Raw genomic sequence first — 15,940 nt, forward strand, 5'->3', positions numbered from 1 at the left:
ACTAACAGAATTAATGGGGGAAATAGAATGCAATGCATTCATTTTAGGAGACTTAAACACACTCCAAAGGACAGTTCAACCAGACAGAAAGTAAGTAAAGAGACAGAGGCACTGAACAACAAATTAGAACAGATGGACCTCATGGACATTTACAGAACACTCCATCCAAAAGCAACAGGATACACATTCTCCTCAAGAGGACATGGAACATTTTCAAGAACAGATCATTTACTAGGTGACAAAAAGAGCCTCAGTAAATTCAAAAAGATTGAAATTCTAACAACCAGTTTCTCAGACCACAAAGGCATTAAACTAGAAATAAATTACACAAAGAAAACAAAAAAGCACACAAACACATGGAGGCTTAATAATATGCTCCTAAATAATCAATGGATCAATGACCAAATAAAAACAGAGATCAAGCATTATATGAAGACAAATGACAACAATAATTCAACAACACAAAATCTGTGGGATGAAGTAAAGGCCATGCTAATAGGGAAATATACTGCAATACAGGCATAACTCAGGAAAGAAGAACAATCCCAAATGAATAGTCTAAACTCACAATTAATGAAACTAGAAAAGGAAGAACAAATGAGGCCCAAAGTCACTAGAAGTAGGGACATAATAAAGACTAAGCAGAAATAAATAAATAGAGAAGAATAAAACAATAGAAAGAATCAATGAAACCAGGAGCTGGTTCTTTGAAAAAATAAACAAACTAGATAAACCCCTAGCCAGATTTATCAAAGAAAATAAAGGGACTACACACATAAACAGAATCAAAAATGAGAAAGGAAAAAATCACTATGGACAGAAATACAGAGAATTATTAGAGAATACTATGAAAAACTATATGCTAACAAATTGGATAACCTAGAAGAAATGGACAACTTTCTAGAAAAATAAAACCTTACAAGGCTGACCAAGGAAGAAACAGAAAATCTGAACAGATCAATTACCAGCAATGAAATTGAACTGGTAATCAGAAAACTACCTAAGAACAAAACTCCTGGACCAGACTGCTTCACCGCTGAGTTTTATCAAACATTTGGTGATGACCTAATACCCATTCTTCTTAAAGTTTCCAAAAAATAGAAGAGGATGGGATACTTCCAAACTCATTCTATGAGGCCAGCATCACTCTAATACCAAAACCAGGCAAAGACACCACAAAAAAAGAAAATTAAAGACCAATATCTCTGATGAACATAGATACAAAAATACTCAACAAAATATTAGCAAACCGAATTTAAAAATACATCAAAAAGATCATCCATCATGATCAAGCAGGATTTATTCTGGGAATGCAAGGATGGTACAACATTTGAAAATCCATCAAAGTCATACAGCACATCAATTAAAAAAAAGGACAAAAGCCACATGATCATCTCCATAGATGCTGAAAAAGCAGTTGACAAAAGTCAACAACATCCATTCATGATAAAAAATCTCAATGAAATGGGTATAGAGAGCAAGTACCTCAACATAATAAAGGCCATATATGACACTCTCACAGCCAACATTATACTTAACAGTGAGAAGCTGAAAGCTTTTCCTTTAAGATTGGGAAAAAGACAAGGATGCCCACTCTCCCCACTTCTATGCAACATGGTACTGGAGGTCCTAGCCACAGAAATCAGACAACACAAAGAAATAAAAGGCATCCAGATTGACTAGGAAGAAGTCAAACTGTCCCTGTTTGCAGATGACATGGTATTGTACATTAAAAACCCTAAAGAATCCAATTCAAAATTAGTAGATCTAATATCTGAATTCAGCAAAGTTGCAGGATACAAAATTATTACACAGAAATCTGTGGCATTCCTATACACTATCAATGAACTAGCAGAGAGAGAAATCAGGAAAACAATTCCATTCACAATTGCAGCAAAATGAATAAAATACCTAGGAATAAACCTAACCAAGGAAGTGAAAGACTTATACTCTGAAAACTACAAGACACGCAAGAAAGAAATTAAAGAAGATACCAAGAAATGGAAACACATTGCGTGCTCATGGATAGGAAGAATTAACATTGTCAAAATGGCCATCCTGCCTAAAGTAATCTATAGGTTCAATGCAATTCCTATCAAAATACCAACAGCATTCTTCAACGAACTAGAGAAAATCATCCTAAAATTCATATGGAACCACAAAAGACCCTGAATAGCCAAAGCAATCCTAAGCAGCAAGAATAAAGCAGGTGGAATTATGCTCCCCAACTTCAAGCTCTACTACAAAGCCACAGTAATCAAGACAATTTGGTACTGGCAAAAGAAGAGACCCATAGACCAATGGAACAGAATAGAGAGCCCTGATTCAAACCCAGCCATATATGGTCAATTAACTTATGATAAAGGAGCCATGGACATACAATGGGGAAATGACCACCTCTTCAACAGCTGGTGTTGGCAAAATTGGACAGCTACATGCAAGAGAATGAAACAGGATTATTGTTTAGCCCTGTTTACAAAAGTAAACTTGAAATGGATTAAAGACTTGAATGTAAGTCATGAAAACATAAAACTCTTAGAAGACAACATAGGCAAACATCTCCTGAATATAAGCATGAGCAAATTCTTCCTGAATGCATCTCCTCAGGAAAGGGAAACAAAAGCAAAACTGAACTTATGGGACGACATCAAACTAAAAGGTTTCTGTACGGCAAAGGACACCATCAACAGAACAAAAAGGCATCCTACAGTATGGGAGAATATATTTGTAAATGACATATCCAACAAGGGGTTAATATCCAAAATATACAAAGAACTTACACGTCTCAACACTGAAAAAGTAAATAACCTGATTAACAAATGGGAAGAGGATATGAAGAGACAGTTCTCCAAAGAAGAAATTCAGATAGCCAACAGACACATGAAAAGATGCTCCACATCACTAATCATCAGGGAAATGCAAATTAAAACCACAATGAGATATCACCTCACACCAGTAAGGATGGCCAGCATCGAAAAAACTAAGAACAACAAATGCTAGCAAGGATGTGGAAAAAGGGGAAGCCTCCTACACTACTGGTGGGAATGTAAGCTAGCTCAAACATTGTGGAAAGCAATATGGAGGTTCCTCAAAAAACTAAAAGTAGACATACCATTTGACCTGGGAATCCCACTCCTTGGAATTTACCCAAAGAATACAACTTCTCAGATTCAAAAAGACATATGCACCCCTTTGTTTATTGCAACACTTTTTACAATAGCCAAGATACAGAAGTAACCTAAGTGTCCATCAGTAGATGAATGGGTAAAGAAGATGTGGTATATATACACAATGGCATACTATTCAGCCATAAGAAAGAAACAAATCCTACCATTTGCAACAACATGAATGGAGCTGGAGGACATTATGCTCAGTGAAATAAGGCAGAAGGAGAAAGACAAATGCCAAATGATTTCCCTCATTTGTGGAGTATAACAATGAAGCAAAATTGAAGGAACAAAATGTCAGTATACTCAGAGACTTCAAGAAGGAACTAGTAGTTACCAAAGGGGAGGTGGTGGGAGGGCAGGCGGGTAGGCAGGGAGAAGAAGATTGAGGGGTATTATGTTTAGTACACATGGTGTGGGGGATCACAGGGAGAACAGTGTAGCACAGAGAAGGGACATAGTGGATCTGTGACATCTTGCTGCACTGATGGACAGTGACTGCATTGGGGTATGGGTGGGGACTTGAAAATATGGGTAAATGTAATAACCACATTGTTTTTTCATGTGAAACCTTCATAAGAGTGTATATCAATCGTACATTAATAAAAAATTAAAAATATATAAACATATTCTTTGGCAAGGTGAGTAAATGGATGGATGTGGTGGTATAATGAAGAATGAGAAGTCTGGTAGAGTTAGAGTATTAAAAATGTAGAGAGCTGGGGACAGTAAAGACAGCATTGACCAGATTGTGAGGTCTCTGTTGTGTTGGAAAGTTTGAAGATTTTTCTGGAAGTAACTTGGAGGCACTCAGACATTTTTGAAAAGAGGAATAACATGATCATACACAGGTATTAAAAAGAAACCTTGGGTGATGGACCAGGCAAGGAAGATGAAGCAGTGATGAGAATATCATGGCCATAGCACTGTGCCTGGAAGAGCTCTAAGAACAGGAGCTGAACTGAACAGAGGCTCCAGCTTCTTCTGAAATCCTTTCTAGCATTTATGCTGAGTCTACGCTTCCCATGGGCTCTTCACAAGGTATGACTGAGCATGGCAGGATTACCAAGCTAGCCCTATTCCTGGAAACATGAACTGTGATGGCTGACTTGGACTCTAAGACCCCTGTCGGCCTTGCTGAATGATCCTTATATGCAGGGCAGACTAAGGCAATTCTGAATAATCTCCAGTCTCTCTCTCTCTTTCACTCAGGGTCAGATCTGCATCACAATCTGATGATTCTCTATGGTTCCCTCCCATTTTCTTCTGTGGGCATCTCTCTCAATAAATTCCTGCACATTTCATTCTGTCTTAGCATCTGCTTGGAGGACAGACCAGTGCGCTGGAGCCAATGCATACAAGCTCATGTGAGGCAACAATTAAATTTTTCAGGAATTTCGCAAGCCAATGTTTAAACACTCCATTAATGAATATTAAATTACATTAATTTCCATTTAAATAAATAATGTCAAAATAAAAGTTACACATACTGAAAACTCATCATTTCCTAATTGTTTTGCTATATTTTTTTAGTACTTATGCTCTTGAAATTATTTATTTCCAATGCTTTAGACCCTATGTAGTGATGTTTGTTAAAAGAATAAAAATTCAAACAAGTAAACTGAAAGAGCTAATTGGTTTTATTCAATTATTCATGAATCAAGAAGCCTTCCTTCTAACAAACAGAAAGATGTTCTGAGGAGTTGTACAACAGCCAGAAATGGGCAGAACAAGGGAAAAAGAAAGGAATGTTACAGGAAAAGTCACCTTCCTTAAGGGGGGAAGGACAGAGGATTTTAACGTGCAGATTACCTCACTAGTACAACTCAGGAAATATCAGACTGAGTGGTTCAAAATTCCACTTCAGGAAGATGCTGAAACTGCACTTAGGCTAGCTAGTAAGTCTTGGAGGGGCTTAACATTAGTGACTCCATTTTGGGGCTGTTGTTTTTTTTAAACATGCTCTTCTTAACCCTACGTGTGGGTAAGCTTAAAATTGGCCACCATAGAAGTATTTATGCCATGGAAGCTAATATTTGTTTTTAAATTAAATAAAATTCAATCAGTGTTTTTTTTTTGAGAGGGCATCTCTCATATTCATTGATCAAATGGTTGTTAACAACAATAAAATTCTGTATAGGGGACTCAATGCACAATCATTAATCAACCCCAAGCCTAATTCTCAACAGTCTCCAATCTTCTGAAGGATAACGAACAAGGTCTTACATGGTGAACAAATTCTTACATAGTGAATAAGTTCTTACATGGTGAACAGTGCATGGGCAGTCATCATAGAAACTTTCGGTTTTGATAACGCATTATGAACTATAAACAAACAGGTCAAATATGAATATTTGTTTGATTTTTATACTTGATTAATATGTGAATCCCACAATTCTTCATTATTATTATTATTACTGTTATTATTATTTTTAATAAAATCCTGACGTGGTAGGTAGATGCAAGATAAAGGTAGAAAACATAGTTTAGTGCTATAAGAGGGCAAATGTAGATGATCAGGTGTGTGCCTATAGACTAAGTATTGATCCAAGCTAGACAAGGGCAAAAAAACATCCACGGATGCAGAAGATTTCTCTCAAAACAGGGGGGTGAGGATCTAAGCCTCACCTCTGTTGATTCCCAATTTCTCACCTGATGGCCCCCCTGCGACTGTGCCTATCTTAGGTTGTTCCTCCCTTGAGGAATCTTACCCGTCTCTGGCTAACCAGTCATCTTCCGGGGCCATACAGGGAAATGTAAAGTTGGTAAGTGAGAGAGAAGCCTTATTGTTTGAAAAGGTTAGTTTTTTACTTCTTTGCAGATTTATGCCCTGTGGCTTCTATGCCCAGCATTTGTCTTGAGGTATCTTTACCACTTGGAAGAATTATGATACTCAGTAATTTCAATATGAGGCACGAATTCTATTTAAGGTTTGAAATTATGAAGGAAGAAGAAAAGCTATAGAAGTAGCAGATGGAAGAAAACATGGGAAGATTGATTATTTCTTTGACATATCTCTTGTAGAGTAACATAAGCATATATAGATTTTAAACTACTAATTAAATTGCGCACACACATTAACATAATAGGAATACAGCTACATAACCAAAGCAGACCTACAATTACCAGCCATATCCAGTGAAACCAAAAAAACCAGTTAGGCACCCTAGGCATTTGTGAAAACTTATCAATGATATGATGGATATTGTCTAACTGAATTTGAATAGTTTGAGAAAAATCAGACAAATTAAAACAACACATTCCTGGGAACTGTTCACATCCCATATGTTCTTTTAATAGTAGATAGTCTGTAGTCGCAAGATTTTGGAGTGCTGCAACTTGCACTTCGCCTAATTCTTGGTTGAGTTCCGACAGTATAGATCCAGTCAAATTTGTTGTTTTACTGTATGCACAGGCCAGCTTATATATCTCCTTCTTCATTCCAATGGCAAGTGCAGGAACCGGTGGGATGAATGCAGCTACAACTGCAACAGCGCCAGGATCTTTGTTGAAGTTTTTTGATGATCATCTTCTGGAATAAGTCTTCCAGAGGATGTTGATGTTGGAAGTTCTTCTTCATATCGTATCTTAATTCGTTTTCTGGGTAGCCAAATTGGGCTTTGATCCTCTGTATAAACACAAACAAACCCTTTGCCCACACTTTGATTTGCCCTTTAAACCATTGTGAAGAACTTATTGGAGATCACCACACAGGAACTGCTTTTTTTTTTTTAAGAGAAAAGAATATTATCAGAAAAATGTATTTCCTTACCTGATCATCTGACACCCTTTAAATGATCAAAATTAAGGATATTTAAAGCATGCATTAATCGTTGATTTACAGTTAGCTTTATCCTATCGGGGAGTAATCCCCCTTTTATTTTTATTTTTTTTGTTTTCATTAATCTACAATTACATTAAGAATATTATGTTGACTAGGCTCTCCCCTATACCAGGTCCACCCCCAAAAACCTCTTTACAGTCACTGTCCATCAGCATAGCAAAATGTTGTAGAATCACTATATATCTTCTCTGTGTCGTACAGCCCTCCCCTTTCTCCCAAACCCCCATTATGCATGCTAATCATAATACCCCCTTTCTTCTTCCCCCGACTTATCCCTCCCTACCCACCCATTCTCCCCAGTCCATTTCCCTTTGGTACATGTTAGTACATTCTTGGGTATGGTGATTCTGCTGCTGTTTTGTTCCTTCAGTTTTTCCTTTGTTCTTATACTCCACAGATGAGTGAAATCATTTGTTATTTCTCTTTCTCCATTTGGCTTATTTCACTGAGCATAATACCCTCTAGCTCCATCCATGTTGTTGCAAATGGTGTGATTTATTTTCTTCTTATGGCTGACTAATATTCCATTGTGTATATGTACCACATCTTCTTTATCCATTCATCTACTGATGGACACTTAGGTTGCTTCCAATTCCTGGCTATTGTAAATAGTGTTGCGATAAACATAGGGGTGCATCTGTCTTTTTCAAACTTGAGTGCTGCATTCTTAGGGTAAATTCCTAGAAGTGGAATTCCTGGGTCAAATGGTAAGTCTATTTTGAGCATTTTGAGGAACCTCCATACTGCTTTCCATAATGGTTGAACTAATTTACATTCCCACCAGCAGTGTAGGAGGGTTCCCCTTTCTCCACAGCCTCGCCAACATTTGTGGTTGTTTGTCTTTTGGATGGTAGCCATCCTTACTGGTGTGAGGTGATACCTCATTGTGGTTTTAATTTGCATTTCTCTGATAATTAGCGATGTGGAGCATCTTTTCATGTGTCTGTTGGCCATCTGAATTTCTTCTTTGGAGAATGTCTGTTCAGTTCCTCTGCCCATTTTTTAATTGGATTATTTGTTTTTTGTTTGTTGAGGTGGGTGAGTTCTTTATATATTTTGGACATGAAGCCTTTATCGGGTCTGTCATTTACAAATATATTCTCCCATATTGTAGGGCTCCTTTTTCATCTACTGATGGTGTCTTTTGCTGTACAGAAGCTTTTCAGCTTAGTATAGTGCCACTTATTCATTTTTGCTGTTGTTTTCCTTGCCTGGGGAGATATGTTCAAGAAGAGGTCACTAATGTTTATGTCTAAGAGGTTTTTGTCTATGTTTTTTTCTAAGAGATTTATGGTTTCATGACTTACATTCAGGTCTCTGATCCATTTTGAATTTACCTTTCTGTATGGGATTAGACAATGGTAAACTTTCATTCTCCTACATGTAGCTGCCCAGTTTTGCCAGCACCATCCGTTGAAGAAACTGTCATTTCGCCATTGTATGTCCATGGCTCCTTTGTCAAGTATTAATTGACCATATATGTTTGGGTTAATGTCTGGAGTCTCTAATCTGTTCCACTGGTCTGTGGCTCTGTTCTTGTGCCAGTACCAAATTGTCTTGATTACTATGGCTTTGTAGTAGAGCTTGAAGTTGGGGAGTGAGATTCCCCTACTTTATTCTTCTTTCTCATGATTGCTTTGGCTATTCGGGGTCTTTGATGTTTCCATAAGAATTTTTGAATTATTTGTTCCAGTTTGTTGAAGAACGTTGCTGGTAATTTGATAGGGATTGCATCATATCTGTATATTGCCTTGCGCAGGATGGCCATTTTGACGATATTAATTCTTCCTATTCATGAGCATGGGATGAGTTTCCATTTGTTACTGTCCCCTTTAATTTCTCTTAAGAGTGACTTGTAGTTTTCAGGGTATAGGTCTTTCACTTCTTTGGTTAGGTTTATTCTTAGGTATTTTACTCTTTTTGATGCAATTGTGAATGGAGTTGTTTTCATGATTTCTCTTTCTGCTAGTTCTTCATTAGTGTATAGGAAAGCCACAGATTTCTGTGTGTTAATTTTGTATCCTGCAACTTTGCTGTATTCTGATAACAGTTCTAGTAGTTTTGAAGTGGAGTCTTTGGGGTTTTTTATGTACAATATCATGTCATCTGCAAATAGTGACAGTTTAACATCTTCTTTACCAATCTGGTTTCCTTGTATTTCTTTGTTTGGTCTGGTTGCCATGGCTAGGACCTCCAGTACTATGGTAAATAACAGTGGGGAAAGTGGGCATCCCTGTCTAGTTCCAATCTCAGAGGAAAAGCTTTCAGCTTCTCACTGTTCAGTATAATGTTGGCTGGGGGTTTATCATATTTGGCCTTTATTATGTTGAGGTACTTGCCCTCTATACCCATTTTGATGAGTTTTTATTATGAATGGATGTTGAATTTTGTCAAATGCTTTTTCAGCATCTATGGAGATGATCATGTGGTTTTTGTCTTTCTTTTTGTTGATGTGGTGGATGATGTTGATGGACTTTCGAATGTTGTACCATCCTTGCATCCCTGGGATGAATCCCACTTGGTCATGTTGTATGATCCTTTTGATATACTGTTGAATTCGGTTTGCTAATATTTTATTGAGTATTTTTACATCTACATTCATCATGGATATTGGTCTGTAATTTTCATTTTTGGTGGGGTCTGTGCCTGGTTTTGGTATTAGGGTGATGTTGGCTTCATAGAATGAGTTTGGGAGTATTCCCTCCTCTTCTATTTTTTGGAAAACTTTAAGGAGAATGGGTATTATGTCTTCTCTGTGTGTCTGATAAAATTCCGAGGTAAATCCGTCTGGCCCGGGGGTTTTGTACTTGGGTAGTTTTTTGATTACCGTTTCAATTTCTTTGCTCGTAATTGGTTTGTTTAGCTTTTGTGTTTCTTCCTTGTTCAGTCTTGGAAGGTTGTATTTTTCTAGGAAGTTGTCCATTTCTTCTAGGTTTTCCAGCTTGTTGGCATATAGGTTTTCATAGTAGTCTTTAATAATTCTTTGTATTTCTGTAGAGTCTGTCATGATTTTTCCGTTCTCATTTCTGATACTGTTGATTTGTGTTGATTCTCTTTTTCTCTTAATAAGTTTGGCTAGAGGCTTATCTATTTTGTTTATTTTATCAAAGAACCTGCTCCTTGTTTCATTGATTTTTGCTATTGTTTTATTCTTCTCAATTTTGTTTATTTCTTTCTGATCTTTATTATGTCCCTCCTTCTGCTGACTTTAGGCCTCATTTGTTCTTCTTTTTCCGGTTTCAATAATTGTGATGTTAGACTATTCATTTGGGATTGTTCTTCCTTTTTCAAGTGTGCCTGGATTGCTATATACTTTCCTCTTAAGACTGCTTTCGCTGTGTCCCACAGAAGTTGGGGCTTTGTGTTCTTGTTGTCATTTGTTTCCATATATTCCTCGATCTCTATTTTAATTTGTTCATTGATCCATTGATTATTTAGGAGCATGTTTTTAAGCCTCCATGTGTTTGTGAGCCTTTTTGTTTTCTTTGTAGAATTTATTTATAGTTTTTTACCTTTGTGGTCTGAAACGTTGGTTGGTAGAATTTCAATATTTTTGAATTTACTGAGGCTCTTTTTGTGGGCTAGTATGTGGTCTATTCTGAAGAATGTTCCGTGTGCACTTGAGAAGAATGTATATCCTGTTGCTTTTGGATGTAGAGTTCTATAGATGTCTATTAGGTCCATCTGTTCTGCTGTGTTGTTCAGTGCCTCCGTGTCCTTACTTATTTTCTGCCTGGTGGATCTATCCTTTGGGGTGAGTGGCGTGTTGAAGTCTCCTAAAATGAATGTATTGCAGTCTATTTCCCCTTTAGTTCTGTTAGTATTTGTTTCACATATGCTGGTGCTCCTGTGTTTTGTGCATATATATTTAGAATGGTTATATCCTCTTGTTTGACTGAGCCCTTTATCATTATGTAGTGTCCTTCTTTATCTCTTGTTACTTTCTTTGTTTTGAAGTCTATTTTGTCTGATATTAGTACTGCAACCCCTGCTTTCTTCTCACTGTTGTTTGCTTGAAATATGTTTTTCCATCCCTTGACTTTTAGTCTGTGCATGTCTTTGGGTTTGAGGTGAGTTTCTTGTAAGCAGCATATAGATGGGTCTTGCTTTTTTATCCATTCTATTACTCTGTGTCTTTTGATTGGTGCATTCAACCCATTAACATTTAGGGTGACTATTGAAAGATATGTACTTATTGCCATTGCAGGCTTTAAATTCGTGGTTACCAAAGGTTCAAGGTTAGCCTCTTTAGTATCTTATTGCCTAACTAACTCACTTATTGAGTTGTTATATACACTGTCTGGAGATTCTTTTCTTCTCTTCCTTCTTATTCCTCCTCCTCCATTCTTCATATATGTTGCGTGTTTTGTTCTGTACTCTTTTTAGGAGTTCTCCCATCTAGAGCAGTCCCTGTAAGATGCCCTGTAGAGGTGGTTTGTGGGAAGCAAATTCCCTCACCTTTTGCTTTTCTGGGAATTGTTTAATCCCTCCATCATATTTGAATGACAATCGTGCTGGATACAGTATCCTTGGTTCAAGGCACTTCTGTTTCATTGCATTAAATATATCATGCCATTCTCTTCTGGCCTGTAAGGTTTCTGTCGAGAAGTCTGATGATAGCCTGATGGGTTTTCCTTTATAGGTGACCATTTTCTCTCTAGCTGCCTTTAAAACTCTCTCCATGTCCTTGATCTTTGCCATTTTAATTATTATGTGTCTTGGTGTTGTCCTCCTTGGGTCCTTTCTGTTGGGAGTTCTGTGTATTTCCGTGGTCTGTTCGATTATTTCCTCCCCCAGTTTGGGGAAGCTTTTAACAATTATTTCTTCAAAGACACTTTCTATCCCTTTTTCTCTCTCTTCTTCTTCTGGTACCTCTATAATGCAGATATTATTCCTTTTGGATTGGTCACACAGTTCTCTTAATATTGTTTCATTCCTGGAGATCCTTTTATCTCTCTCTATGTCAGCTTCTATGTGTTCCTGTTCTCTGGTTTCTATTCCATCAATGGCCTCTTGCATCTTATCCATTCTGCTTATAAATCCTTCCAGAGTTTGTTTCACTTCTGTAATCTTCTTCCTGGCATCTGTGATCTCCCTCCGGACTTCATCCCTTAGCTCTTGTATATTTCTCTGCATCTCCGTCAGCATGTTTATGATTTTTATTTTGAATTCTTTTTCAGGAAGACTGGTTATTTCCGTCTCCTTCTCTGGTGTTTTCTCTGTGATCTTGGTTTGCCTGTAATTTTGTCTTTTCAAGGTGATAGAAATAGTTTGCAGAGCTGGGACGAGTGATGGCTTGAAGAACTTCCCTTCTTGTTGGTTTGTGGCCTTCCTCTCCTGGGAGAACTGTGAACTCTAGTGGTCTGTGCTGAACAGATGCACACAGACAGGGATTCTGCTTCCTGCCCGGCTGCTATGGAGTTTATCTCTGCTGTTGCTGTGGGCATGGCCTGGCTCGGGCTGCTACTCCAAAATGGTGGAGCCGTGTTGGAGGGGGAGTGGCTGGGAAGCTATTTATCTCTGTGAGGGGCCTCCGTCCTCCCTGCTTCCCAGAGGGTTAGAGTGCCCAGAGATCCCCAGATTCCCTGCCTCTGGACTAAGTGTCCCGCGACGCTTCCGTCCAGTTTGGGCATCCCTGTCTCTTTAAGACTTCCAAAAAGCACTCTCCAAAAAATAATTAATTAATTAATTAATTAATTAATTAATTTTAAAAAAAAGCTGCTCATTTTTCTTTGTCCCCAGGCTCCAGCCTCAGGGACCCACTCACAGGTCTTGCTGCCCTGTTTCCCTAGTATCCAGGACCCCACACATGCACTGTGTCTGTCCTCTGGTGTGAATGGCTGGGGCTGGGTGTTCAGCAGTCCTAGGCTCCCTCTCCCTCCCCACTCTGACTCCTCTCCTCTCTCCAGGAGCTGGGGGGGAGGGGCGCTCGGCTCCCGCCGGGCCGGGGCTTGTATCTTACCCCCTTCGGAAGGTGCTGGGCTCTCACAGGTGTGGATGTGGTCTGGATGTTGTCCTGTGTCCTCTGGTCTCTATTCTAGGAAGAGTTGTCTTTGTTATATTTTCATAAATATATGTGGTTTTGGGAGGAGATTTCCACTGCTCTACTCCCTCCGCCATCTTGGCTCCACTCCCTGCAATCAGTATTTGTTTTTATCACCTCTTTATATTATAAAGCCTGTTGTTAAGCATTTGTTAGCACACCACTTATCTGTACTCATAGAGGGCACAATTTTGACTTAAGAATTTGTAGAAAGTACCTTCATAAAGAACTTTGTTATTACATCAGGATAGGTTGTAAAGTCTCTGAGAGTAAGAAAAATGTTTAAATTCCTTACAAAGTGTGATCAGAGCAACAGCATACTTGGGAGTTAACCGTAATCAAATATTTTTAAAAGGAAGAAAGAAATGGGATGCCAAAATATAGAGTGAAACTTTACAAATCAACCTAATTCAATTTCAATACTATACAAAGGAATAAATAACACCCAGATTTGCTTATGTTCACCCATTTAAATAACACTGAAAATAGAATTTATTTAAGAAAAAAAATACTGTGTAATACACAGCAAAAGACACAGTGATGTATATTTATAGTTCCAAAGCCACTGTATTTTCCTAGTCTCCTTCATTTGCTCTGTTGTCTAAACTGATGTTGGAATAGAGCTCTTCAGAGGAAAAAAATCAATATTGCTTCTGAACACATAATTTATTTCAGTTCTATCTTCATACATCTTAACTTTGACATCTTATATGTCAAGTTAGGGAATAAACCAAAACTATGTTATCTGGGCTGTCTGTCCAATGCCTTAGAACAAAAATAATCCAAATGTTTCTGAATAAAAACACTAGGTTTGGAAATCAAAAGTAAACATCTAAATATGGAGACATGTGAGAAATGGTTTGCATTTTATTTCCTTTAACAGGAAGCTGAGTCACTGTCACAGTGATTCCTAGACTTTGGTTTGTAACACCTCTGTAATGTGCCATAAAATTCTGAAAATAATATTCACTTAAGTTCATCTCCAATACACTACTTTTAGAGAAAACATGATTGGTAAAATAAATCTAATTATGTATGAATGGAGAATTTGATATAGAATGTGATTTACTTCTGTACTGAAAAACTTCCCTGAGTCTTAAAATTAATGTTAACAAGAACACTTATTGGATATCCTCTGATTTTATGTACCTGTTCCCTGGACCTCAAAATTTCCCCTGGCTGATTGCAAATGTAATCAGTTTCCTAGGGCAGTGGTATTCCAAGTGTAGTCTTCAGACCAATAGCACATCACCCAAGAACTTACTAAAAATGCAAATACTTGCCCCTCACTCCAGATCAACTAAACCAGAAGTTCTGGTGATGATGCCCAGCAGTCTGTGGTATAAGACTCCTCTAGGTGATAGGATTCCTAGGATCTAGGAAATGAACTAGGAATCTGGAACTTTCCAAGAATGTCTTTTTATATAGGAAACAGACCTAAGGTAACACGGGTATTTATATCTATAGCTATATCTAAATTATCTGTATCTATCACATATCCAGGAAAATAAAAAAGCATGCTATCACCAGATGTTTTCAAATATCCAGGTGCTCCTCATTGGATGGTGCAGATATCTGAATGATGGCATGGACTTTTCATCTACCAGAAATCATATGCATCAAATTAAATGAAGAGTTACTTCCTATTAACCTATTCATTGTAACAGATATACCCCATGGGCATTCTCTGCATTCATTTGACCCAAAAGCATTCTTCCTGAAAGAACATGTGGTCAGCCATATGTAAAATGTTGAAATGTCAAGATACTGGGGAATTGCTTGAGGCTATATGGGTAGCTCTCATCCTTTCTCTTTTCACTAGTTGACTTTCCTTTAAACACTTAGGAAAATTCCAATCCCTCCTATCTCTCAATCCCCTTCCACAATTGGATCCCCACCCAATACTGGTGTTTCCCATACTTTTTCATCATTGAATTCTCATTGAATTCTGTTCTATTCTAATAAATGATTCCATATACTGCAGGAGTTTGTCTAGCAAAGTCTCTTAAACAACACTAATTTTGTCTTCTTAGATCCGTTAAAGGCATGATGAAGAAGTCAACCAAGCTACTGATCCACACAAGTTACCCGCTATTCCCCCAACATTTTGTTTTATAATTACAGTTTTCTGCTTCTGTGCATATTTTTTGGTGGCCATTTCATGTGTAGGCTTATGGTTTCTTACAGAATTTTCTTAAATATTGGAAATAACCCTTTGTTTCCCAACATGACCTGTACAGTCTCAAAAGAAATAGATCTCTCTTCTCTTAACTGACAGTGTCTTGCACAAGTATAACCTGGGTCCAACTATTCAAAGAGTTCTATGGCTTTGAGAATAGAATTCAAACTCCCTTATAGGGCTAACAAAGACTCTTCCTCCCTATACACACCCCTCACCTACCGCTTTCCTTATCCTTGCTCTCTAAATTACAACTACTTGGCCTTCTTTCAGTTTTCCAAACAGGTTTTCTCCTTCCTACCCCAGGGCTCTTGCACATACTCTTCCCTTTACTTAAAATTTTCTCCCAGTTTCCTTTGCTTGTTGATACCTATTCTTTGTTCAACTTTCAATTCAAATATCTCTTCCTAGACACAATTCCCTAAATATCCTTCCTATTACCCACTCCCATACTCATGCTAGCTCTAAGGATAAATAAGGTCCCCAAAGTATTATCTCTTAACTCTGTACATTTCCTTCACAGCAGACTATACCAATATGTTTATATAATTATTTGACTCACTCTCTCTCCAGAAGTTAAGCATCATGGTGGCTGTATTTAAATTTCTGTCTTTGGTATCCTCAATACCTACCATGGTACCCATCACATAATAAGGGCTCAATAAATATTAGTTGAATGAATGCACAAATGAATTAGCTGAACAAAT

Source organism: Manis pentadactyla, chromosome 1 (assembly GCF_030020395.1).
Source record: "Manis pentadactyla isolate mManPen7 chromosome 1, mManPen7.hap1, whole genome shotgun sequence".
Classification (NCBI taxonomy): Eukaryota; Metazoa; Chordata; class Mammalia; order Pholidota; family Manidae; genus Manis; species Manis pentadactyla.